The sequence below is a fragment of the Lissotriton helveticus genome, chromosome 10, assembly GCF_964261635.1.
Source record: "Lissotriton helveticus chromosome 10, aLisHel1.1, whole genome shotgun sequence".
NCBI lineage: Eukaryota > Metazoa > Chordata > Amphibia > Caudata > Salamandridae > Lissotriton > Lissotriton helveticus.
The window spans coordinates 383,810,931-383,838,852 of record NC_136071.1 but is presented as its reverse complement, the minus strand read 5'-3'; the positions used below and the strand labels follow the sequence as shown (position 1 = coordinate 383,838,852).

Sequence of the window (27,922 nt, the reverse complement as noted above, 5' to 3'; positions counted from 1 at the left end):
CTTGTTTGACTGCCCATCACCCCTCTCAAATTGGCTTTATATGCGTCCCAGACCTGATCTATTGAGGTGGAGCCTATAATGAAAGTAAAAAAATCGAAGGTAGCCTCTTTAGTTGCCTGAATGATCCCTGAGTCTGACAAGAATGCTCTATTCAAAGTCCTCCTTGATTGTGGGCATGAACTACTCATAGCATATAAAAGGAGCAGAGGGGCATGGTCTGAAAGGTGACTTGGTACTATAGAAATACTGAGGATCTTATCTAGGGCCTCTTTATTAATCAGGACATAATCTATCCTAGCAGAGTGATGATACTTTTTACTATGAAAAGTAAAACCCTGTGCACTACCCATCTTAGCTCTCCATACGTCCACCAAATTGATGTTTAATAGGAGATTTTTCAAGACCCTTCGGGATCTCGGAGATTCGATGGCATGACTCGGATTGGACCTATCATTGACCGGGTCGAGCCGGACATTGAAATCGCCCCCCACTATTAGAGGGGGGATGCTGAGATGAGATTATCCTGTAGGTTAGCCAGGAAAGAGGGATCGTCCACATTGGGGCCATAGAAGGAGGAACAGGTCAACTTTTCCCCTTCAAAATCCAACTGGGCGATGATCCATCTTCCTGATTGGTCTGTTAAAACCGATTTTATTTCACAGGAAAATCCCCTCTTGACCAAAATTGCCACCCCACGGCAGTTTATTGATTGTTGGGAGTGGCAAAAGCATTGTATCCACGGGGGTTTAGAGAAAATACTCTTGGACTCTGTTTGGTTTAGGTGAGTTTCCTGCAATAAGCAGACCTGAACTGGTAACATCTCTAACTATTTAAAGATCAATCTTTGTCTTCTAGGACACCTCAGGCCATTTATATTCCACGAAATAAATTGGATATTACCGCTCCCCTTCATTTTGTCTTTCCACAATGAATTCCCTGCTTAACGAATAACATTTACAGTTTGGTCTAGATGGCCAGTGAGATGAGAGGTTTTTTTTTGTCATTTTTTCTGCCACCCTGTGCCCCACCACTCCCCTCCCCCCTTCCCTCCCTAACCCCTCATGACCCCCTAACCTCCTTACGCCCGAGGAACCCTACTTTCCAAAAGGAAAATGCCTATTCGGGCTCTTCCCCTTTCCAGGCTTAAAAATAAACATAAAAAAATAATCATAAACTGGCGGCTTGACTCAAGGCATTACACTGGACTTCTGCCCTCCCCCTCAAAGACCTCCCTGCTTATCATGCTGAATTTTTGCAATTAAGGTGTCAACTTCTTGTGGTGAGCAGATCAAGTGCATGTGGTTATTCCACATAACGCGCAGTGTGGCTGGGAACCTCAGTTGAGCCTTTGCCCCCAACCCATTCAACTCTGATAGTCTTTTCCCCAGTTCCCACTGTCTTTCCGCTGTTATGTGCGAAATGTCCAATCTGATAAAGAAGGAAAAAGGAGACTGCTCTGAGAATGGAGAGGGGATAGCACCTTCCTTTAGGGCAGCAGATAGAATCTGTTCTTTCACTGAATAGGATAAGAAATTGACCAGGATTTTCCGGGGTTTCAACCGACCAGGATTTCTTTTGAAAGGGTCTCTATGGACTCTCTGGATTTCGTAGCTTAGATCTATTCCGGGGTGGTCTTTCAGAACTGTACGCTTCAATAGAGAGATCAGAAAACCCTTCATATCATCTCCCTCCATTGCTTCGGGGGTGTTCAGAATTTTCAGGTTGTTTCTCCTTGAATGGTTCTCCAACCTCTCAAGATCGTCTTTGAGATCTTTGTTCTGGATCGATAGTTTTTTCCAGCTGTGACGCAGTAGCCTCCATCACGGTCTTAATCTTGGGGATTTCCTCTTCGATTGCATCAGTTCTTGCGGTAACTAGTTCCAGTTTCTGGGCCAGCAACTCACATGAGGATCGGATGGCAGCCTGATTTGCCTCAGAAACCAAGAACCTATTCGCCAAATTGGCTTGGTTTGCCTCGGAGACTGTGAATCTGTTTGCCATCTCGTACTTCAGAGCCAAGAGGATATCAGCCAAAGAGTGGGAGTTTGGAGTTGAGGTGGCCTTAATTTCCGGGGGGGGGGAGGTTGAGCCTTTGGTGTACTAGCTGGTGGAGCCGCTCGGATCCTCCAACTGTCCTTTTAACATCTCTTTATTTTGCTCCCGTTAATGGTTCTGATGATCCTTGCTTATCCATTCCGTGCCCTTCCTCCCAGAGTTGAACTTGTTGCTTTCCCTGTAACTGGTCCAGCCCCTGGTTGTCCTCTTCCTGCTGGTCCATAAGGGAGTATCTATTATCGAGGGTAATAGCTGGATGCACTTCTAAATCTGGATTCGATTTTATAGTATATTCTGCCGAGTTGACTGCGGCTCTTGACTCAGGGAAGGGGCTTTCCCTCTGCACACTGTTCTGCTTGCTTTCCTTGGCCTCCAGTGTTGACCCTTTCTGCCCTTTGGGGGGTGAGGGGAGGAAGGGAGGAGTGGAGACAGGCGAAGGGGAGAGAGCGGGCTCTAATCTTAGTGGAGATGCCACTTTGGGGCTAGAAGGGACTTGTAGTTGAGGTCGAGGATTCAATTTTGTGGAGGTGAGACACATGACCTGGTAATAGGATTTCATTGAAGGGGTAATTCTTACTTTAATCCTTGCAGATTTATTTTCCTTTAGTTTCGCCTTACCCCTTTGAGATTTTAAAAAAGCAGGTTACGCTGGAGCTCCTAAGCTCCCCTCCTGTTTGATCTGTTTTCCCTTCCTAGTCAAGATGTTAACTTCAGCTACAGGCGGGGAGACTCGCTGCTGAATAATCGAATGGGTGATCAACTTATTTGAAACTAAGTGTGCCGCCCTAGCCCTTAATGAATATCTAGTAAGTTTAGGGGGAGAAGTACCTTCTTGAGCAAATACCCCACTCTCCATGCATTTGGAAAGCACTTCACCTAAAATAGACCCCTCTGTCGTTTCCAGTATGCCTTCTCTATTGCTGGGGAAAAATTAAAATGATTTATTCTTCGTTAAATCTAAAATAGCCACCTCTACACCCAGGGATACTGTTCCCATCGGCGAGCAATGTGGCCCAAAAAATATCAGCGAACACACCGAGCACACCCCAGCCTGGGATCCTTGCCAGACCTTCCTGCACCCTATCCCAGCCCTCTCTACCTGCTCCGGGGGTGAATATGGAAAATCCGGGCCAAGAACGCCGTCCGAACAGCAGAGCGACAATACGGGCAGCCGCCCGCTCTGTTTCAAGACATCTGCCGCGTTCCCCCACCTCCAACTCGGCAGTTGTTCGGCTGCTCCACGCTCGCTCTTCACCGGCGCTTCAGAGGTGATCCAGCTTCCTACTCACCTGACCCCGACACATACACCGGAACTGAAACCGGAGGGTCGGGGGCGGATTCTCTGTGCTGATTCTACTGCAGCCGCTGTAGCCGTCAACAAGAAAACAGGTAACGGTACCGATAGACAAAAATGAGATTTCCCATTTGTAGAAGTCCCCACCATGTTTAGAGAGACTGATACGGGGGATTTGTAGTTAGTTTTGCCTCGAAGTCACGCCGCCATCAGGAGCCCGGAGAGGAGCGCCTCTTGAGTCTTTGACACCTCACAGGGATTTCATTCACAACCTTATCCATAGCTCTATCAAGATATTGCCCTCTCGTATAATCACCTATAGGCTCAGTTTTCACCCTGTATTCTCAGTACCTTCTGGTTCCCAAAAATTACTATTCGCTGGGCATCCCCAAAAAAAACCATGTAGGTCACAAAATAGAATTGCCCTTTACCTCCAAGTGGTGTGCGTGTATGTGGTCGTAATATGCTGTCTATTTTTCTTTTCCTCTTTTTTATATTGCTTTTTTTGCCATTGACATAACCCATTGCCCTATCTGCATCATATCCTCGGCTGCAAATGCGGGTGACATTACTGTTAAGGAACAGCACAGTGATAGGGCCCCACAAGAGTCTCCAAGTGGCCATCAGAGTGAAGGAGTACTGTGGTACACACAAATGATTGGTTCTCTAGTCGCTTGTAAGGCAGTCATTTGTGTTTTGCTAGCTTCCTGAACGTGCTTTCTCATACTTTTTATTATTATACCCAGTCCATCAATCTGACAGGTCCAAAGTTGTGAGACACGATTCAAGATTATGAAGTCACTACGGGAGACTGATGGTTCCAATTGCTTTAATCTCTTTTTAGACAGTTCCATTTCTTGAACAATCTGTACTAACAAACAGCCAACACATGTTTTGTAATTTTCGATGACTTTTTCAATGCTCAGAAAAGTCTACAACATAAGTGTATGCAACTTCCGGGTCCGCGTAGAAGCGCTTATACGCGGACCCGGAAGTTACGGCCGTTTGGGGCCATGACTAATCAAGGCTTTTGTTAAAAGTACATGCACCATTTGTACTGATGTCTTTAATTGGAAGATCTGCACATTGATACATATATATTCTCTTGAATGTTCTTGGGTATTAGCTGTGCAATCTGCATGAGAAGTGGAATTCAACAGATTGCTTTGGTCCACGGGGCTCCGTGCATAAAAAACACTTTGACTGCTGATTTATACTGGATGAACTAATTGTACACTTATGCTGAAGACTTTTCAAAATTATAACTGTTTTATGAGTGTATCTCTTTTTTTAAAAATTGCTGGGTATTTGATTATATGCTTTTATGATTTGCTTGAAGAATCGAATAAAGCTTTTTGACTTGACTTTAGTGGAGTCCTTGCGTCAATCATTTCAGTCGACCAGACAGCAGTGCTCTCAATAACGCGAAATTCCATCCATACTGCTTGAGGTTCGCAAGCTACACGAGTTACGCCTCTCAGTGCCCCGCCCCGTGGTTCTCTTCGTCATTGCTGAGCAATTGGCCCCAGAGCGGTGTTGCTTTGAACTTCTGCAGAAGTCACTGAGCGACATTCTCACGTCTCCTAACTGTGGGGTTGCAGCGCAGGTCCCCACGGAACAGAAGTATGCAGACTATGGGGCTAGTTAACTGTATCTTTATTTATAAAAATTATCTATATAGGGGAGAGTCGGTCACCATCAGCAGTCTCTCTCGTACCACTCTGCTCACGCCCCATCGCGATACCTCGCCTGGGTCACGTGACTGCGGGGAGCTAGACCGCACACTACAAATCTTCCCTCTTAACAATAACGAACAACTGAAGCTGTGCCCACAGGTGTGGGGGGAAGGATATGAGAGAGAAAGAGAGAGAGAGAGAGAGAGAGAGAGAGAGAGAGAGGGAGAGAGAGAGAGAGAGAGAGAGAGAGAGAGAAGTGGATTCACAACTGAAAGTCACTGAGATGTTTCGTTAGCTTCACCGCATGGCCCCTTCGAGTGTGCGTTCTGGTCTCTTCCTCTCTTCTTCCGCGGGGTCGGTATGACCCTGTGCCTTCTTCTTGATCTCTCCGGAAGGTGTTGAGTGTCTCACCAGAATGCACCCATCATCGGCGTCCTGGCTGGGCGAATCCGGCGTTGTTTGTCCAGGCACTGATGGTGTGTTCATGATCCGTCATGAAGGCGACACTGTACTCTCCCTACTCCGATGACGTGACGAGGACTTCTATAGCTGCTGCTCGGCTCAGAAAGTCCTCCACTCTGTTCTGCGGGCCCGGGATGTATTCCACATCATAGACAAAGTCTAACAGACGCAATGTCATTTTAGCGATGCGTGGTGTGGCAGTCACATTGGCGCTGGATGTAAGAACCTTGATCAGAGGTTTGTGGTCGGTGCGGAGTGTGAATCTTGACCCCCATAGGTACTGGCCAAATTTTCTCCATCGCCCAGATGGCAGCTAGCATTTCCTTCTCGATGACACTGTACTTCTCTTCACTGGGGTGAGGAATCGTGATGCAAACCCCACTATGGTCTCTATGCCATCGGACGCCTTCTGGGAGAAGACTGCTCCCAGCCCTTTGTCACTAGCATCCGTGGTGAGGATGCTGGACGCAGTTCCGTCAAACCCAAGTAAAGGAACCGCCTTGCAGATGTCTTGTTTGATGGCTGAGAATTCCGCTTCCATTTCCTCCGACCAGACAAAATTGTTCCTTTCCTTGAGCAGTTGGTGGAGGTTGTGTGTCTTCATCGCAAAGTTCCTGACAAATTTTCTATAGAACTCCGCCAGACCCAGGAATGAGCGAACGCCGTCTTTGGTTGTCGGGGATGGGGCTGACCTGATGGCCTCCACGTTCGCCGATTTGGGGATGATGCCCGTGTCACTGATTTCGTGCCTCAGATATGTGACCTTGCGGAGACTGAATTTGCATTTCACTAATTCGGCCGTGAGGCCATTTGCTGCCAGCGTGTGTAGGACTATGTGCAGAATGTCGTCATGTTCAGCTTTGGATTTCCCCATGATAAGGATGTCGTCTTGAAAGTAGAGGACGCCGTGGACCCCTTGGAACAGCTTGTGCATACATTTTTGGAAGACGGCTGCTGCAGAGGCGAGCCCGAAGGGCATGCATCTGAACCTGTAGCACCCAAAGGGTGTAATCAAGGATGTAAGTTTTCAGTATTTCGGGTGGAGTGTCACTTGGTTTTTAAGTGGCTTTGAGGTCGATGGTAGAGAACCATTAGATACCTTTGGTCTGGGCGAGCAATTCGTTGATTTTTGGTAACGGAAATGTTTCCACAATGATATTCCCATTGAGTTTGTGAAGATCGATGCGGAGACGGATCTTCTCGCTTGGTTTGTGCGCCACCACCAAAGGTGCGAGCCTTTCGGCGCATTCGTTCGGTTCGATGATGTAGTTGTCTTCTAGGTGCTTGAGTTCTAGCTGTAATGGTTCTCGGCAGTTGAACGGGATGTTCCTGACTTTGTGGGCGACTGGTACCGCTCCCTCTTTGAGGACGATTTTGTGGGAGAACTTGCACATCTTCCCAATCTGGTCGCTGAAGACAGTGGGGAACTCTGCTTGGAGTGAGGATGGCATGGGTGTGTCATCCGTCAGAAGCACTTGCGTGTCGCCGCCGGGGTTGAACTGAATCCCAAGCGCCCCCTAGTCAGCCTAACCCAGGACTGATGGGCCTTTTTTTGCCACGTACAATTTCGCTGTGGTGTGCCGTTGTTTGAATTCAAACAGGAGCTGCTGGAAACCCACCATGGGGATCCTTTCCCCTGAGTAAGTGACCAGATGGACATCCGTAGGGTGTAGCTGACTGCCCACCACTTGGGCGAAGTCTCAATCCCAAATCTGTTTCTGGATGATGGTGTAGGGCGAGCCTGAGTCCACCACCATGACAACGTGGACACCACCTATGGACAAACTTTAGGAGGGTTTTCTTTGTAGGACCACCCCGTACACCCAGGATGTGGTCTTCGATACACAGGATGCTATCCGGGTCTGAGAGCTCCGCCCCCTCTTGATCATCAGAGACGTCTTGGACCTATTTGACCGCTGCGTTTCTGGGGCTCCGACGGCAAACCTTGCCGAAGTGTCCTGTGATGTTGCAGAAGGGGCACTTGACGTGGAACGCCGGGCATTTTTTGTCGTTACCCATGTGGGAGTGACTGCCACACCTGTAACAGGCACCTTGTTTCCCCAGAGGGGCGCGACTTGGACCTCTGCCCCTAGACGTAGATTGGCGGGGGGAGAAGGAGTCCATCGCGGTTTTCGATGATGGAACCTTGCGGTCGGAGATCTTGCACACTGTGGCTTGTGGTGCAGTGTCTTTCTTGGCTGTAAGTGCGCATTGTTTGGATAATTCCACATGTTTCACGATCGCGAGGATCTCGGGAAGGGGTGCTTCGCCGCTCACCCAGAGCTTTTCCTGGACGCTCGTGTGGGTGGAGTGCATGATGATTTGGTCCCGTATGAGGTCGTCGTGCAGGGTGCCGAATTTACAGTTAATGGCTAGCTTCTTGAGGGCCACCACGTAATCCTCCACTGACTCTGCTTCCGCCTGTTTCCGTTGGAAGACGTTGTAAAGGCCTATGGCCGTGCATATCACGGGCTGGTAATGGCTGTCAATATCTTCGAGGGCATGTTGGAAGACATCGTCGGCAGTCGAGGCCCTGGTCTTTTTCACCATCTGGTCGTAAACGTGCAAGCCCCCTGGTCCTAAATTATGCAGTAGGATTTTCTTCCTCCGCTTGCTTGAGAATTCCTCTTCGCCCTCGTCCTCCAACGCTGAGACGTAACTCAAGAAGTGCCTCTTCCAATCAGCCCACTTCATGGCTGGTTCCCCAGGCTTAGGCAGGAAGGGCACGGGGTTGGTTAAAGAGAAGGTCTGGGCACACATGGTGCATGTGGAGAGGACCGCAGTGGCACCGGCAGGTCGTGAGGGGCTTGGAGGGCGCTTCTACCAGGGTCGCAGGCTGGCTCGTGTCAGTGCGGAAGACCACGGTGGGGATTTGTGGCTCCTGGGGGCACAAGAGGGAAGACCAGGATCCTTTCGGGTGGGTGTCCCGTGTTAGATACTGCCTTCCAATGGTGCAACTGTGGAGGTGGTGCGCGCCAAGCTGGCCACTTGTGGAAGAGGAATCACGTGAAGGCAGGCCTGGGGGCAGGCCCACTGCGCATGGCCTCTAAATGCAGATGTGGCTCACTTGCTACTACAGCCTACAGGTGGCTGCCTGTGGCAATTGCGCTGTGTGGTGCAGAGGCTGGCTTCCTGTGAGCAGAAGCTCAGTGGTGACTGCCCTTGAGCGCTGGGCTTGCAAAGCTGGAGTGGCGAGGGTCACGTGGTGCCCACTGCGTGCCGAGTTGCGGGCCGAGATTGAAGCGGCTGAGCAGCGCACCGCAGCCTGGCAGCCTCGTCGCCACTGTGGGGTTGCAGCGCAGAGCTCCACAGAACAGAAGTACGCAAACTATGGGGCTGGTTAACTGTATCTTTATTTATACAATTATCTATATAGGGACGAGTCGGTCACCATCGACAGTCTCTCGTACAACTCTGCTCACACCCCCCATGTCACGCCCCATCGCGACACCTCGCCTGGGTCACGTAACTGTGGGGAGCCAGACCGCACACTACACCAACACACTTGACCAGGGCCTCACCACTTCACGGAGCTCCATATGTCATTCTCATGGCATTCTCCCTTAGCGGGAGGACTTCAGAGACTCTGCTGCTCTGGCTTTAGGGCTCCAATCAATCATCTTCTGTTTTTTGCCTTGCTGTTTCTGTACCACATTGTAAGCAATGCTTCCCCATGCGTTCTCCCAGTAAACGCTGTGATAGGAGGACTGCAGGAGAAGTGGGAAACCGGAAGTTACGAGTGACGCTCCTCCGGCTGGGTCATTCAATGCCACAAGTTACTCACAAATTCCTATACCCTTTGTGCAAGTAAATCGAGCTAAAGGGTGTGTCAGCTCATGTTCACAGTGTTTGAAAGTACATTTCTAACACAAGATTCACATGTTACAAAGGGGTCAGAAATGACTCCATGTCATTGATAATTGACAGTCACAAAACAGTTAAAAAGTAAGTTTGGCTGTGTAGGAGAGTAGGGTCTGCAATCCTATGATCACCCAGATTTTTGCTTTTTGCTTCACTGGTTTACGACTTTCCCTGGCTGTGGGCCTGCTAATCAGACCCACAGCCTAGCTGTTCTCTCTATTCCAAATTGTACCCAGGTACTGAATTGGCACTGGGCCCTCTCTAACTCCCTGTACCCAGGGATGAGGTGCACCCAGAAGTCTCCCAGGGGCTGCAGCATGTATTATGCCACCCCTGGACTGACTAACCAAACAGACACAACTGGCTGCTTGACAGCTGGGGGCAAGGTGGTGTACTCACCCTTTGCTTTAGATATAGTATTCCTATATCTAAACCTAAATGGACACACAGATCTCCTATCAGTCACTCCTATGGCAGGCCTTGACAATCCTGAAGGCAGAGTGCTTGGAATCGTGTGAGATAGTGCTCTGGCATGAGCTGAGCCTGTCTGCGGCTTTTGGGATCCATCCCATAGCCGTTTCCATGATATCGCATACCATATACTCTTAAGTGCATTATAATCCTCGCGGTTATATGCCAACTCTGGTATCGCTTTATCAAAACATGTCGAGTAAGGTGTCATACGAATTGGAATACTAACCCCTCGCCAATTCTGGCGACGGGGTTAGCATTCCACCCTTCTAGAGGGACACGACATGTATGTAACCTGTAACCCCGGTTAAAGTCAGACATAGCCTTAGCTCCACAAAATGGATGCTGCCACCGAGACACAAGTCTGCCCTCCTGCTGCTGGGAGTCCTCCCAGAGCAGGAGGCAAGGACAAAGGGTTTCCTGCCAGGGGCGGTGCCAGCACCGTCCCAGACAGGATTTTGTTTATCCTAGGTAGGCAGGGCTTTAGAGGAAGGTGACTGCAAGTGGCACCCCGGTGCTCACTATGCATAGGCCGGCTGGAACCAGTTCCAGGGGCACTCCAGCCCCTGACCTGGGGAAAGCCCGCCAAAGGAGAGGGGTGTAACCACCCCCCTCCTGGTCCCACCCATAGGGCAGGACTTAGTAGCGTGCCAGCCCCCTTTTTCAGGATAAAGGTAGGAACTGGCCCCCTTCCAAATCAGATCATCTTTGAATCCTGAAACTACTTTCTACAAGAAGGAACTCAAGACTCTTCTCAAGATTTCTCCCTTGTGACTAAGGAGTAGTCACCCTGCAGCAGCAGGCACCAACCAAGCATCGCGGTTTGTTGCCAGTCTCTCCTCCGGATCAAGACTGCTCCAGCACGACGAGAACCGGCTTCCCTGGCACCTCTGACCTCAACCTACATCATCAGCCCAGCTGTGATCCGTGGGTGCGACGAGACCTCGAGGGACCGGCCATCTTCAGAACTGCACGACGCTTGTCCAGCACGACCACCGAGTGACCCTTGACTGAGTGCTTTGGGGTAAGAGAAGCCCCGACCCTGAGCAGCTCCAGCACCGAAGTTCAGCCCCCCTGCAACCACGAGATCTGCGTGGGGCCCTTCTGCTCTTTGCTGCCCACCGCGTTGTCCAGGTCGCTTGCCCGTTGGCTAGTGGCCCCTTCACGACGCTCCACGACGACAACTACTGCTGGTCTGGTTGCTCCAGACTAGCCCTTGCTCCCCTCCAACAGAGGAGCACCCTGGACCCTCCTGGTCCACTCAAGACGCCATTTTAGGTCCACTGCGTGGGCCTTGCATTTGCCAAGACTTGTTGCCCAATCCTGGGTCCAGCGACGTCAGCAGCAGATACCTTCGTGGGACAGCTCGCACCTCCATCCTGGTCGCCGACAACGCCTCCTGGTCCGAGAGACTGCAGAGCCCAGCAGCGCCCACTCCCCTGGTCGAGGTGACTTCGTCCGGTGCCACTCTGGTGCCCACCTAAATCACTGGCTAGTGATTCAGAACTTGGTCCCCTCTGCTTTCAGGTCTTCTTCTTCCCTGATCCAGGCTTGGATCACCACGAACTCTCTTCACTGGCCGCCTGCCAGCAACTTCTTCTTCAGGCTCCTGGTTCTTCAACGAGGGTTTCCGACGTAACTTCAACCCTATGCAGCCGCAGCCCCTGGGCTAGGTAAACCGAGTACTCCAGTGCTTCAGCATAGTCCAACACTCTAAGTGTTCGGATCCACCCTTGTTTTCGACCCACCTAGTCGGGTTCGCCCGAGAACAGTAACTTTGTCTTTACTAGCCTCCATAGACTTTTTCCCACCTTACGCGTGAGAGTTCCCACTCTGCACACGACGTCCACAGGCCTCCTGCTACTAATCTAAGGGTTTAGTATTGTAGGTCTAGCGTTTCTAAAGTCTATGAGAATAGTTACTTACCTGCTAGTAATTCGCATTCCACTTTTGTAATATATGGTTTTCCGTGCCCCTCGGGCATTTGTGTAAATTGTGCGACTTGAAGTATTTTCTCAAGAGTTTTGTTATGTGCTTAGCTCCCTGACTCATAAAGAGTTCAGGGTAGTCTTGTTATAAATAAATATCTGTTTATTTTCATAACAACTTGTGTGGTGTCCTTTCACTTGGTGTTCAAGGGGTAATGTGATGGTAAAACAGCTGGCTTAACACACCCTCTAGAGTCTTAGCCTTAGACTGCTCGTATCCATGCTACTAGGATAGCTGGTCTATAAGGTTGACTTACAACCAATCATCAATAAGGGTTGTTTGGACTGATACATAGTGATCACTAGAATAGTGAGCACTGCATATCAGGCCAACTTCTCACATTGCTGAGCAGCGGGTGGGATTTGAGCTTGTTGTTGTTTTACGACACATATCCTAAGAATATCATTTGAAAGATCACATAAGTACTAAAGGTACATATAACTTAGCTTAGAATACTCTGAGTTCTACTGAACCAGCTGTTGTAGCTCCTAGGGCCTAGCACACCCTAAACTACAACTCTAGCAAGGGATCAGTAGGCAAACAAATAGTGTAGGTAAGTGCACCACTTACACCTCACTAGAAAAGCATGTCTAACCATGGAGAGTCCACTGAGACTCCCCTGGTAAGCATTGACCCTCCACAGGTCACTTCAAGATATGCAGCTCTCGGTTTCCAGGAGATGAGACAAGTGTGTACCTCCAGGAAACTGAAACAGGGGTCTAACCCCACCATTCCCTTTCTAATAGGCCTCTTAGAGACCTATGATGCGAGAAAGATTTATCAGCTAGATGGGAATATGTCAGCCTTAGAGGGTACCACTGGGGATCCAGACCTCCTTGACACTGACAAAGCAGTCGAGGAGGAGGATCCTGAGGAACTCTCTGGGGATGAGGAAGACAAAGGTCTTGAGGTAGTCAGAAGGCTGACTAGGGCCAACTTAGACTTGCTTGGGCTAGGATCTGGGGGCCCCCCAGTACTGACCCTAAGTAGGCCTAACCTTGGAGTTAGGAGAGATAGATCTCTTTCTAGGGACTCCAGTAGATCTCTGCACTCTAATGCCTCTTCTCAAAGGAGGAGGAACTCTCCCCAGAGGAGATTGACTTCCCCTCAGAGAATGGAGCATGAAGCTAGGATGAGACAGGCTACTCTGAGGATTGAAAGGGAAGAACTTGCCCTGGCCAAAGAAAAGCTTGCCTTTGCTAGAGAGCAGCAGATGAGTGGATTAGCTCCCACTGGTGGCAGCAATCTCCCAAGAGAAAAAGAGAAGGGTTTAGATACTAAACACCTGACAAAGATAGTGCCCCCCTTTAAGCAAGGGGATGAATCCAGAAATGGATGGCTGCTTTGGAGAGGGCCGGCACTGTGCAGTGCATTCCCCAGAGTCAGTGGGCAGCTATACTGTGGCTCTCCTTTGATGGCAAAGGTAGAGATAAGCTCCTCACTACAAGAGTGGAGGATGCTAACAATTACCAGGTCCTGAAGAATACACTGGTTGATGGGTTTGGCTTAACAACTGAGCAGTACAGGTTGCTGTTCAGAGACACCCAGAAAACTCAGTCTCAGGACTGGTCTGACTTTGTGGATTGTGCCACTAAGGCTTTGGAGGGCTGGTTGCTGGGTAGCAAGGTTACTGATTACACAGGATTGTATTATCTTATGATGAGAGAACAGATTTTAAATAACTGTCAAAACCAGTTGTTGCACCAGCACCTTGTTGATTCAGATCTGACCTCTCCCCAAGAATTGGGAAAGAAGGCAGACAAATGGATCAGGACAAGGATCAAGCAGAACCAGAACCAGAACCAGGGTGGTCAGAAGAACGCAGACCAGAAGGGTAATACTAAGAGTGAACAAAATGACCAGAAGTCTTCGACAGGTCCCCAACAAACCAAAGAGGGTGGGGGTCAGGCTTCACAGCAGAAAAAGAAGACTCCAGAAGGCCAGTCAAAAAGGTGGTGCCAGTACTGTAAAAGTAAATCTCACTGGTTTAGTGAGTGCACCAAAAGAGGAGAGCAACCTCCTACCACTACAGCCCCTAAGGCAACTGCACCCCCTAGTACAGTCAGTAGTGGTAGTGCTCCTCCCAAGGCATTAGTTGGGTTAACCTTGGGAACTGAGGGGTCTGGCAACTTAGTTGGCACACTCACTCAGGCTGTCCTTGTCTGTACAGGGGATGTTGGCCTGATATGCAGTGCTCACTATTCTAGTAATCACTATGTATCAGTCCAAACAACCCGTACTGATGATTGGTTGTAAGTCAACCTTATAGACCAGCTATCCTAGTAGCATGGATACGAGCAGTCTAAGGCTAAGACTCTAGAGGGCGTGTTAAGCCAGCTGTTTTACCATCACATTACCCCTTGAACACCAAGTGAAAGGACACCACACAAGTTGTTATGAAAATAAACAGATATTTATTTATAACAAGACTAGCCTGAACTCTTTATGAGTCAGGGAGCTAAGCACATAACAAAACTCTTGAGAAACTACTTTAAGTCGCACAATTTACACAAATGCCCTAGGGGCACGAAAAACCATATATGACAAAAGTGGAATGTGAATTACTAGCAGGTAAGTAACTATTCTCATAGACTTAGGAATCGCTTGGCCTACAATTCTAAACACTTAGATTAGATGCAGGGGGCCTGTGGACGTCGTGTGCAGAGTGGGAACTCTCACGCGTAAGGCGGGAAAAAGTCTATGGAGGCTAGTAAAGATAAAGTTACTGTTCTCGGGCGAACCCGACTAGGTGGGTCGAAAACGGGAGTGGATCCGAGCACTTAGGCTGTTGGACTATGCTGAAGCACCGGAGTACTTGGATTACCTAGCCCAGGGGCTGCGGCTGCATAGGGTTGAAGTTACGTCGGAAACCCTCGTTGAAGAACCAGGAGCCTGAAGAAGAAGTTGCTGGCAGGCGGCCAGTGAAGAGAGTTCGTGGTGATCCAAGCCTGGATCAGGGAAGAAGAAGACCTGAAAGCAGAGGGGACCAAGTTCTGAATCACTAGCCAGTGATTTAGGTGGGCACCAGAGTGGCACCGGACGAAGTCACCTCGACCAGGGGAGTGGGCGCTGCTGGGCTCTGCAGTCTCTCGGACCAGGAGGCGTTGTCGGCGACCAGGATGGAGGTGCGAGCTGTCCCACGAAGGTATCTGCTGCTGACGTCGCTGGACCCAGGATTGGGCAACAAGTCTTGGCAAATGCAAGGCCCACGCGGTGGACCTAAAATGGCGTCTTGAGTGGACCAGGAGGGTCCAGGGTGCTCCTCTGTTGGAGGGGAGCAAGGGCTAGTCTGGAGCAACCAGACCAGCAGTAGTTGTCGTCGTGGAGCGTCGTGAAGGGGCCACTAGCCAACGGGCAAGCGACCTGGACAACACGGTGGGCAGCAAAGAGCAGAAGGGCCCCACGCAGATCTCGTGGATGCAGGGGGGCTGAACTTCGGTGCTGGAGCTGCTCAGGGTCGGGGCTTCTCTTACCCCAAAGCACTCAGTCGAGGGTCACTCGGTGGTCGTGCTGGACAAGCGTCGTGCAGTTCTGAAGATGGCCGGTCCCTCGAGGTCTCGTCGCACCCACGGATCACAGCTGGGCTGATGATGTAGGTTGAGGTCAGAGGTGCCAGGGAAGCCGGTTCTCGTCGTGCTGGAGCAGTCTTGATCCGGAGGAGAGACTGGCAACAAACCGCGATGCTTGGTTGGTGCCTGCTGCTGCAGGGTGACTACTCCTTAGTCACAAGGGAGAAATCTTGAGAAGAGTCTTGAGTTCCTTCTTGTAGAAAGTAGTTTCAGGATTCAAAGATGATCTGATTTGGAAGGGGGCCAGTTCCTACCTTTATCCTGAAAAAGGGGGCTGGCACGCGACTAAGTCCTGCCCTATGGGTGGGACCAGGAGGGGGGTGGTTACACCCCTCTCCTTTGGCGGGCTTTCCCCAGGTCAGGGGCTGGAGTGCCCCTGGAACTGGTTCCAGCCGGCCTATGCATAGTGAGCACCGGGGTGCCACTTGCAGTCACCTTCCTCTAAAGCCCTGCCTACCTAGGATACACAAAATCCTGTCTGGGACGGTGCTGGCACCGCCCCTGGCAGGAAACCCTTTGTCCTTGCCTCCTGCTCTGGGAGGACTCCCAGCAGCAGGAGGGCAGACTTGTGTCTCGGTGGCATCATCCATTTTGTGGAGCTAAGGCTATGTCTGACTTTAACCGGGGTTACAGGTTACATACATGTCGTGTCCCTCTAGAAGGATGGAATGCTAACCCCGTCGCCAGAATTGGCGAGGGGTTAGTATTCCAATTCGTATGACACCTTACTCGACATGTTTTGATAAAGCGATACCAGAGTTGGCATATAACCGCGAGGATTATAATGCACTTAAGAGTATATGGTATGCGATATCATGGAAACGGCTAAGGGATGGATCCCGAAAGCCGCAGACAGGCTCAGCTCATGCCAGAGCACTATCTCACACGATTCCAAGCACTCTGCCTTCAGGATTGTCAAGGCCTGCCATAGGAGTGACTGATAGGAGATCTGTGTGTCCATTTAGGTTTAGATATAGGAATACTATATCTAAAGCAAAGGGTGAGTACACCACCTTGCCCCCAGCTGTCAAGCAGCCAGTTGTGTCTGTTTGGTTAGTCAGTCCAGGGGTGGCATAATACATGCTGCAGCCCCTGGGAGACTTCTGGGTGCACCTCAGCCCTGGGTACAGGGAGTTAGAGAGGGCCCAGTGCCAATTCAGTACCTGGGTACAATTTGGAATAGAGAGAACAGCTAGGCTGTGGGTCTGATTAGCAGGCCCACAGCCAGGGAAAGTCGTAAACCAGTGAAGCAAAAAGCAAAAATCTGGGTGATCATAGGATTGCAGACCCTACTCTCCTACATGACCCCCCCCAAACTTGGGGACAATAAACTAACCTTGACCAGGTGAGTCTTCTTGCTCTAAGTGGAAATACCTGGAGAGCCCATCGGCATTGCCATGATCAGTACCAGGTCTATGCTCCACTGTAAAATCCATCCCCTGTAGGGAAATGGACCACCTAAGTAGTTTGGGGTTTTCACCCTTCATCTGATTTAGCCACAAGAGGGGCTTATGGTCAGTCTGAATCTTGAAGTGAGTGCCAAACAAGTATGACCTCAACTTCTTCAGGGCCCAAACCACAGCAAAGGCCTCCCTCTCAATAGCTGACCAATTTTTCTCTCTGGGGGTCAGCCTTCTGCTAATAAAAGCAATGGGCTGGTCGTTACCATCAAAATTCAGCTGAGATAGAACAGCTCCCACACCCAACTCAGAAGCATCTGTTTGGACAATGAATGTTTTGGAGTAGTCAGGACTCTTTAGGATAGGTGCTGTGCACATGGCCTGCTTTAGGTCATTGAATGCTTTCTGACAGCTTGCTGTCCACTGAACTTTCTTTGGCATCTTCTTGCTTGTCAGGTCATTAAGTGGTGTCACAATGGACCCATAATTCTTGACAAATTTCCTATAGTAACCAGTCAGGCCCAAGAAAGCTCGAACCTGAGTCTGGGTGGTTGGAGGAGCCCAGTCCTGGATGGCCTGTATCTTGCTCTCCAATGGCTGAACCTGGCCTCCACCTACAAGGTGGCCCAGGTATACAACCTGTGTCTGCCCTATCTGGTACTTGGTGGCCTTGATAGTGAGGCCTGCCTTTTGCAGAGCCTCTAACACTTTCCTCAGGTGGACCAGGTGATCCTCCCAGGTGGAACTAAAGACAGCTATATCATCAAGATATGCTGCACAGAAGTCATCCAACCCAGTGAGAACTTGATTCACCAGCCTTTGGAAGGTGGCAGGTGCATTTTTCAAACCAAAGGGCATTACCACAAATTGATAATGCCCACCAGGGGTAGAAAATGCTGTCTTGGGCTTGGCCTCCTCAGCTAACCTGATTTGCCAATACCCAGCTGTCAGATCAAATGTGCTTAAGTAGTTGGCAGAAGCCAATCTATCAATAAGCTCATCTGCTCTTGGGATTGGGTGGGCATCAGTCTTAGTGACTGCATTGAGTCCTCTGTAGTCTACGCAAAACCTCATCTCTTTCTTACCACCCTGGGTGTGAGGTTTTGGCACTAGAACTACTGGGCTAGCCCAAGGGCTATGTGAGGGCTCAATGACTCCCAGCTCCAACATTTTCTGCACTTCTGTCTTGATGCAGTCTCTGACATAATCAGGCTGTCTGTAGATTTTACTCTTGACAGGCAGACTGTCTCCAGTGTCAACTTCATGGGTGCACCAATCAGTTTGGCTGGGTGTCAGAGAGAACATATGTCTGAAGGATTGCAGAACTTGTCTACAATCCTGTTGCTGATGCTCAGAGAGGCTGCCACAAAAGACAACACCATCTACTGACCCATCATCAGGATTCTGAGTGAGCAGGTCTGGGAGAGGGTCACTCTCTTCCTCCTGTCCCTCATCTGTGGCCATGAGCAAGCTCATGTCCTTCCTGTCAACATATGCCTTGAGCCTGTTCACATGGAGCACCCTGAGGGGGCTCCTGGGGGTTCCAAGGTCCACCAGGTAGGTGACCTCTCCCTTTTGCTCAATGATTGTGTGGGGCCCAGACCATTTGTCTTTGAGTGCTGCTGGGGCCACTGGCTCCAGCACCCACACCTTCTGTCCAGGCTTGTACACAGTCAGGACAGCCTTTTGGTCATGCCAAGCTTTTTGGAGTTCTTGGCTGGCCTCAAGGTTTTTAGATGCCTTTTCCATATACTCAGCCATCCTGGAGCGGAGACCAAGTACATAGTCCACAATGTTTGTTCCAGGCTTTTTGAGAGGTCTCTCCCATCCTTCCTTTACCAAACAAAGGGGTCCTCTTACAGGATGCCCAAACAGAAGCTCAAAAGGGCTGTAGCCAACCCCCTTCTGTGGAACCTCTCTGTAAGCAAACAAGAGGCAGGGTATCAGGACATCCCATCTTCTCCTAAGAGGTTCAGGTAGTCCATGAATCATCCCTTTTAGGGTCCTGTTGAATCTCTCAACAAGCCCATTGCACTGTGGGTGATAGGGTGTAGTGAACTTGTAGTTGACACCACATTCCTTCCACATTGCAGTCAGATATCCTGACATGAAGTTTGTACCTCTGTCAGAGACAACCTCCTTAGGGAAGCCCACTCTGGAGAACACTCCAATTAGGGCTCTTGCCACAACAGGTGCTGTAGTGGTCCTAAGGGGAATAGCTTCAGGGTACCTGGTGGCATGGTCCACTATCACCAGTATAAACTTGTGCCCTGATGCTGTCTGGGGTTCCATTGGACCAACAATGTCAATCCCCACTCTTTCAAAGGGTACCCCCACCACAGGTAGTGGTATGAGGGGGGCCTTTGTTGGGCCACCTGACTTACCACTGGCTTGGCAGGTGACACAGGAGCGGCAAAACTCCTTGGTATCCTCATTCATGTGGGGCCAGTGAAAGTGTGTGACAAGTCTGTCCCACGTCTTGTTCTGGCCTAAGTGACCTGCAAGGGGAATTTCATGGGCCAAGGTAAGAAGGAAACCTCTCTGAGACAAGGGGATGACCAGCCTCCTGGTTGCACCAGGCTTGGGGTCTCTTGACTCAGAGTAGAGGAGTCCATCATCCCAGTATACCTTGTGGGTACCTGTGGCATTCCCAGCAGCCTCAGCAGCAGCCTGCTGTCTGAGGGGTTCAAGTGAGGGGCAGTCCAACTGTGCCTTACCCAGGTCTGCTCTGGAGGGTCCCCCTGAGCCCAGAAACTCAACCTGATCAGGTTCAAGTTCTTTAGGCTCAGTTTCCTTCAGTTCTTTGAGATCAGCCTCCTCAGAGACTTGATCCTCAACCTGGGGCAAGGGGGAAGGCAATGCCTTAACCCTACTGCTCCTTCTCTTGGGAGGTGTCTGGTCCATTGTTCCAGGATCCAGCACCTGTTCAGTGGGGCATTTCTTTGCCTGTGACCTAGTCACAGCAAGCACATGTGCTGGCAAGCCTAACATTTCCATGTGAATCCTCTGCTCCACTTCTGACCATAGGGATGTTTCCAAATCATTGCCCAACAGACATTCTACAGGGAGGTCTGAACTAACCACAACCTTCTTTGGGCCACTTACCCCTCCCCAGGAGAAATCAACAATTGCCATACTATGGTGGGTAGTGACATTGCTGGCATTGGTCACTAGGTACTCTGGACCTAGCATGATCTGTCCAGGGTCCACAAAGTTAGGTGTCACCATTGTGACACTGGCACAAGTGTCCCTGTAGGCCTGAGCCATTTTTCCATTTATCAAAGGTGTCTGCCTGTATTTGCCCAAAGTATTGGGACTTGTGTCAGGGGATATATCTACATCCCCTGTACAGACAAGGACAGCCTGAGTGAGTGTGCCAACTAAGTTGCCAGACCCCTCAGTTCCCAAGGTTAACCCAACTAATGCCTTGGGAGGAGCACTGCCACTACTGACTGTACTAGGGGGTGCAGTTGCCTTAGGGGCTGTAGTGGTAGGAGGTTGCCCTCCTCTTTTGGTGCACTCACTAAACCAGCGAGATTTACTTTTACAGTACTGGCACCACCTTTTTGACTGGCCTTCTGGAGTCTTCTTTTTCTGCTGTGAAGCCTGACCCCCACCCTCTTTGGTTTGTTGGGGACCTGTCGAAGACTTCTGGTCATTTTGTTCACTCTTAGTATTACCCTTCTGGTCTGCTTTCTTCTGACCACCCTGGTTCTGGTTCTGGTTCTGCTTGATCCTTGTCCTGACCCATTTGTCTGCCTTCTTTCCCAATTCTTGGGGAGAGGTCAGATCTGAATCAACAAGGTGCTGGTGCAACAACTGGTTCTGACAGTTATTTAAAATCTGTTCTCTCATCATAAGATTATACAATCCTGTGTAATCAGTAACCTTGCTACCCAGCAACCAGCCCTCCAAAGCCTTAGTGGCACAATCCACAAAGTCAGACCAGTCCTGAGACTGAGTTTTCTGGGTGTCTCTGAACAGCAACCTGTACTGGTCAGTTGTTAAGCCAAACCCATCAACCAGTGTATTCTTCAGGACCTGGTAATTGTTAGCATCCTCCACTCTTGTAGTGAGTAGCTTATCTCTACCTTTGCCATCAAAGGAGAGCCACAGTATAGCTGCCCACTGACTTTGGGGAATGCACTGCACAGTGCAGGACCTCTCCAAAGCAGCCATCCATTTCTGGATGTCATCCCCTTGCTTAAAGGGGGGCACTATCTTTGTCAGGTGTTTAGTATCTAAACCCTTCTCTTTTTCTCTTGGGAGATTGCTGCCACCAGTGGGAGCTAACCCACTCATCTGCTGCTCTCTAGCAAAGGCAAGCTTTTCTTTGGCCAGGGCAAGTTCTTCCCTTTCAATCCTCAGAGTAGCCTGTCTCATCCTAGCTTCATGCTCCATTCTCTGAGGGGAAGTCAATCTCCTCTGGGGAGAGTTCCTCCTCCTCTGAGAAGAGGCATTAGAGTGCAGAGATCTACTGGAGTCCCTAGAAAGAGATCTATCTCTCCTAACTCCAAGGTTAGGCCTACTTAGGGTCAGTACTGGGGGGCCCCCAGATCCTAGCCCAAGCAAGTCTAAGTTGGCCCTAGTTAGCCTTCTGACTACCTCAAGACCTTTGTCTGCCTCATCCCCAGAGAGTTCCTAAGGATCCTCCTCCTCGACTGCTTTGTCAGTGTCAAGGAGGTCTGGATCCCCAGTGGTACCCTCTAAGGCTGGCATATTCCCATCTAGCTGAGAAATCTTTCTCGCATCATAGGTCTCTAAGAGGCCTATTAGAAAGGGAATGGTGGGGTTAGACCCCTGTTTCAGTTTCCTGGAGGTACACACTTGTCTCATCTCCTGGAAACTGAGAGCTGCATATCTTGAAGTGACCTGTGGAGGGTCAATGCTTACCAGGGGAGTCTCAGTGGACTCTCCATGGTTAGACATGCTTTTCTAGTGAGGTGTAAGTGGTGCACTTACCTACACTATTTGTTTGCCTACTGATCCCTTGCTAGAGTTGTAGTTTAGGGTGTGCTAGGCCCTAGGAGCTACAACAGCTGGTTCAGTAGAACTCAGAGTATTCTAAGCTAAGTTATATGTACCTTTAGTACTTATGTGAACTTTCAAATGATATTCTTAGGATATGTGTGGTAAACCAACAGCAAGCTCAAATCCCAACCGCTGCTCACCAATGTGAGAAGTTGGCCTGATATGCAGTGCTCACTATTCTAGTGATCACTATGTATCAGTCCAAACAACCCTTATTGATGATTGGTTGTAAGTCAACCTTATAGACCAGCTATCCTAGTAGCATGGATACGAGCAGTCTGAGGCTAAGACTCTAGAGGGCGTGTTAAGCCAGCTGTTTTACCATCACATTACCCCTTGAACACCAAGTGAAAGGACACCACACAAGTTGTTATGAAAATAAACAGATATTTATTTATAACAAGACTACCCTGAACTCTTTATGAGTCAGGGAGCTAAGCACATAACAAAACTCTTGAGAAACTACTTTAAGTCGCACAATTTACACAAATGCCCTAGGGGCACGAAAAACCATATATTACAAAAGTGGAATGTGAATTACTAGCAGGTAAGTAACTATTCTCATAGACTTAGGAATCGCTTGGCCTACAATTCTAAACACTTAGATTAGATGCAGGGGGCCTGTGGACGTCGTGTGCAGAGTGGGAACTCTCACGCGTAAGGCGGGAAAAAGTCTATGGAGGCTAGTAAAGACAAAGTTACTGTTCTCGAGCGAACCCGACTAGGTGGGTCGAAAACGGGAGTGGATCCGAACACTTAGGGTGTTGGACTATGCTGAAGCACCGGAGTACTTGGGTTACCTAGCCCAGGGGCTGCGGCTGCATAGGGTTGAAGTTACGTCGGAAAACCTCGTTGAAGAACCAGGAGCCTGAAGAAGAAGTTGCTGGCAGGCGGCCAGTGAAGAGAGTTCGTGGTGATCCAAGCCTGGATCAGGGAAGAAGAAGACCTGAAAGCAGAGGGGACCAAGTTCTGAATCACTAGCCAGTGATTTAGGTGGGCACCAGAGTGGCACCGGACGAAGTCACCTCGACCAGGGGAGTGGGCGCTGCTGGGCTCTGCAGTCTCTCGGACCAGGAGGCGTTGTCGGCGACCAGGATGGAGGTGCGAGCGGTCCCACGAAGGTATCTGCTGCTGACGTCGCTGGACCCAGGATTGGGCAACAAGTCTTGGCAAATGCAAGGCCCACGCGGTGGACCTAAAATGGCGTCTTGAGTGGACCAGGAGGGTCCAGGGTGCTCCTCTGTTGGAGGGGAGCAAGGGCTAGTCTGGAGCAACCAGACCAGCAGTAGTTGTCGTCGTGGAGCGTCGTGAAGGGGCCACTAGCCAACGGGCAAGCGACCTGGACAACGCGGTGGGCAGCAAAGAGCAGAAGGGCCCCACGCAGATCTCGTGGATGCAGGGGGGCTGAACTTCGGTGCTGGAGCTGCTCAGGGTCGGGGCTTCTCTTACCCCAAAGCACTCAGTCGAGGGTCACTCGGTGGTCGTGCTGGACAAGCGTCGTGCAGTTCTGAAGATGGCCGGTCCCTCGAGGTCTCGTCGCACCCACGGATCACAGCTGGGCTGATGATGTAGGTTGAGGTCAGAGGTGCCAGGGAAGCCGGTTCTCGTCGTGCTGGAGCAGTCTTGATCCGGAGGAGAGACTGGCAACAAACCGCGATGCTTGGTTGGTGCCTGCTGCTGCAGGGTGACTACTCCTTAGTCACAAGGGAGAAATCTTGAGAAGAGTCTTGAGTTCCTTCTTGTAGAAAGTAGTTTCAGGATTCAAAGATGATCTGATTTGGAAGGGGGCCAGTTCCTACCTTTATCCTGAAAAAGGGGGCTGGCACGCGACTAAGTCCTGCCCTATGGGTGGGACCAGGAGGGGGGTGGTTACACCCCTCTCCTTTGGCGGGCTTTCCCCAGGTCAGGGGCTGGAGTGCCCCTGGAACTGGTTCCAGCCGGCCTATGCATAGTGAGCACCGGGGTGCCACTTGCAGTCACCTTCCTCTAAAGCCCTGCCTACCTAGGATACACAAAATCCTGTCTGGGACGGTGCTGGCACCGCCGCTGGCAGGAAACCCTTTGTCCTTGCCTCCTGCTCTGGGAGGACTCCCAGCAGCAGGAGGGCAGACTTGTGTCTCGGTGGCAGCATCCATTTTGTGGAGCTAAGGCTATGTCTGACTTTAACCGGGGTTACAGGTTACATGCATGTCGTGTCCCTCTAGAAGGGTGGAATGCTAACCCCGTCGCCAGAATTGGCGAGGGGTTAGTATTCCAATTCGCATGACACCTTACTCGACATGTTTTGATAAAGCGATACCAGAGTTGGCATATAATCGCGAGGATTGTAATGCACTTAAGAGTATATGGTATGCGATATCATGGAAACGGCTAAGGGATGGATCCCGAAAGCCGCAGACAGGCTCAGCTCATGCCAGAGCACTATCTCACACGATTCCAAGCACTCTGCCTTCAGGATTGTCAAGGCCTGCCATAGGAGTGACTGATAGGAGATCTGTGTGTCCATTTAGGTTTAGATATAGGAATACTATATCTAAAGCAAAGGGTGAGTACACCACCTTGCCCCCAGCTGTCAAGCAGCCAGTTGTGTCTGTTTGGTTAGTCAGTCCAGGGGTGGCATAATACATGCTGCAGCCCCTGGGAGACTTCTGGGTGCACCTCAGCCCTGGGTACAGGGAGTTAGAGAGGGCCCAGTGCCAATTCAGTACCTGGGTACAATTTGGAATAGAGAGAACAGCTAAGCTGTGGGTCTGATTAGCAGGCCCACAGCCAGGGACAGTTGTAAACCAGTGAAGCAAAAAGCAAAAATCTGGGTGATCATAGGATTGCAGACCCTGCTAATCAGACCCACAGCCTAGCTGTTCTCTCTATTCCAAATTGTACCCAGGTACTGAATTGGCACTGGGCCCTCTCTAACTCCCTGTACCCAGGGCTGAGGTGCACCCAGAAGTCTCCCAGGGGCTGCAGCATGTATTATGCCACCCCTGGACTGACTAACCAAACAGACACAACTGGCTGCTTGACAGCTGGGGGCAAGGTGGTGTACTCACCCTTTGCTTTAGATATAGTATTCCTATATCTAAACCTAAATGGACACACAGATCTCCTATCAGTCACTCCTATGGCAGGCCTTGACAATCCTGAAGGCAGAGTGCTTGGAATCGTGTGAGATAGTGCTCTGGCATGAGCTGAGCCTGTCTGCGGCTTTCGGGATCCATCCCGTTTCCATGATATCGCATACCTTATACTCTTAAGTGCATTATAATCCTCGCGGTTATATGCCAACTCTGGCATCGCTTTATCAAAACATGTCGAGTAAGGTGTCATACGAATTGGAATACTAACCCCTCGCCAATTCTGGTGACGGGGTTAGCATTCCACCCTTCTAGAGGGACACGACATGTATGTAACCTGTAACCCCGGTTAAAGCCAGACATAGCCTTAGCTCCACAAAATGGATGCTGCCACCGAGACACAAGTCTGCCCTCCTGCTGCTGGGAGTCCTCCCAGAGCAGGGGGCAAGGACAAAGGGTTTCCTGCCAGGGGCGGTGCCAGCACCGTCCCAGACAGGATTTTGTGTATCCTAGGTAGGCAGGGCTTTAGAGGAAGGTGACTGCAAGTGGCACCCCGGTGCTCACTATGCATAGGCCGGCTGGAACCAGTTCCAGGGGCACTCCAGCCCCTGACCTGGGGAAAGCCCGCCAAAGGAGAGGGGTGTGACCACCCCCCTCCTGGTCCCACCCATAGGGCAGGACTTAGTCGCGTGCCAGCCCCCTTTTTCAGGATAAAGGTAGGAACTGGCCCCCTTCCAAATCAGATCATCTTTGAATCCTGAAACTACTTTCTACAAGAAGGAACTCAAGACTCTTCTCAAGATTTCTCCCTTGTGACTAAGGAGTAGTCACCCTGCAGCAGCAGGCCCAACCAAGCATCGCGGTTTGTTGCCAGTCTCTCCTCCGGATCAAGACTGCTCCAGCACGACGAGAACCGGCTTCCCTGGCACCTCTGACCTCAACCTACATCATCAGCCCAGCTGTGATCCGTGGGTGCGACGAGACCTCGAGGGACCGGCCATCTTCAGAACTGCACAACGCTTGTCCAGCACGACCACCGAGTGACCCTCGACTGAGTGCTTTGGGGTAAGAGAAGCCCCGACCCTGAGCAGCTCCAGCACCGAAGTTCAGCCCCCCTGCATCCACGAGATCTGCGTGGGGCCCTTCTGCTCTTTGCTGCCCACCGCGTTGTCCAGGTCGCTTGCCCGTTGGCTAGTGGCCCCTTCAAGACGCTCCACGACGACAACTACTGCTGGTCTGGTTGCTCCAGACTAGCCCTTGCTCCCCTCCAACAGAGGAGCACCCTGGACCCTCCTGGTCCACTCAAGACGCCATTTTAGGTCCACCGCGTGGGCCTTGCATTTGCCAAGACTTGTTGCCCAATCCTGGGTCCAGCGACGTCAGCAGCAGATACCTTCGTGGGACAGCTCGCACCTCCATCCTGGTCGCCGACAACGCCTCCTGGTCCGAGAGACTGCAGAGCCCAGCAGCGCCCACTCCCCTGGTCGAGGTGACTTCGTCCGGTGCCACTCTGGTGCCCACCTAAATCACTGGCTAGTGATTCAGAACTTGGTCCCCTCTGCTTTCAGGTCTTCTTCTTCCGTGATCCAGGCTTGGATCACCACGAACTCTCTTCACTGGCCGCCTGCCAGCAACTTCTTCTTCAGGCTCCTGGTTCTTCAACGAGGGTTTCCGACGTAACTTCAACCCTATGCAGCCCCTGGGCTAGGTAAACCGAGTACTCCGGTGCTCCAGCATAGTCCAACACTCTAAGTGTTCGGATCCACCCTTGTTTTCGACCCACCTAGTCGGGTTCGCCCGAGAACAGTAACTTTGTCTTTACTAGCCTCCATAGACTTTTTCCCGCCTTACGCGTGAGAGTTCCCACTCTGCACACGACGTCCACAGGCCTCCTGCTACTAATCTAAGGGTTTAGTATTGTAGGTCTAGCGTTTCTAAAGTCTATGAGAATAGTTACTTACCTGCTAGTAATTCGCATTCCACTTTTGTAATATATGGTTTTCCGTGCCCCTCGGGCATTTGTGTAAATTGTGCGACTTGAAGTATTTTCTCAAGAGTTTTGTTATGTGCTTAGCTCCCTGACTCATAAAGAGTTCAGGGTAGTCTTGTTATAAATAAATATCTGTTTATTTTCATAACAACTTGTGTGGTGTCCTTTCACTTGGTGTTCAAGGGGTAATGTGATGGTAAAACAGCTGGCTTAACACGCCCTCTAGAGTCTTAGTCTTAGACTGCTCATATCCATGCTACTAGGATAGCTGGTCTATAAGGTTGACTTACAACCAATCATCAATAAGGGTTGTTTGGACTGATACATAGTGATCACTAGAATAGTGAGCACTGCATATCAGGCCAACTTCTCACAGGCTGGATTTAGTCATTTTAAAGAAGCTACAAGTTTGGTAGGGAGATATTTATCACTGGTAGATACCTAAGTGACAACTATTATGGCAGTTTTTGTTTGATAAGACTATGGGGGTGATTAAGATGGCGGACTAACTTAAGTCCGTCCGCCATCGTCCCGGGGTTTGGGACTGCCCGCCTATGTGGCAGCGGTCCCGCACAACCTATTACAATGCGGCCTCCACAACGGCGGTCGCAAAAGGCATTAATAACATTGCAGCGGGTGCTGCTGGTTGCAGCACCCGCTGCAATGTTAATAATGCATGTTGTGCATTTCCTGTACTACCTGGTGCTGGGAACAGTAGGGGGGCACCATAGGTACCCCCAAGTGCAAAATGCACATGCCCCTGCCCAAGGGAGATCCACAATGGGCCCCCAAAGTACATCCCTGCCAGCCTTTCAATGACGGCTGAACCGCCATTGACAAGCTGGCGGGGATGCAGCATCCAAATGTGGCGGACTGTGCCTGCTAGGCACTCTTACAATTTTGTAGATGCGTAACGATTGCCTTTGTCGGACCCGCCAGGCACACCGCCTGCCATCCTGATATGGCGGGCGGAAAAGGCCTTCCGATGGCGGTGAACCCGCCACCGGCAGCCTCTCATTCACCCCCAATGTAATCCCCCCAATGTTCAGA

General features: G+C 50.5%; 1 protein-coding gene across 1 annotated transcript in view; it reads right to left on the bottom strand.

Annotated features, from left to right (window-relative positions):
- NOS3 (nitric oxide synthase 3) overlaps positions 1–27,922 on the bottom strand; it is a 999,469-nt gene that overhangs the window by 562,007 nt on the left and 409,540 nt on the right. The window lies entirely within an intron of this gene.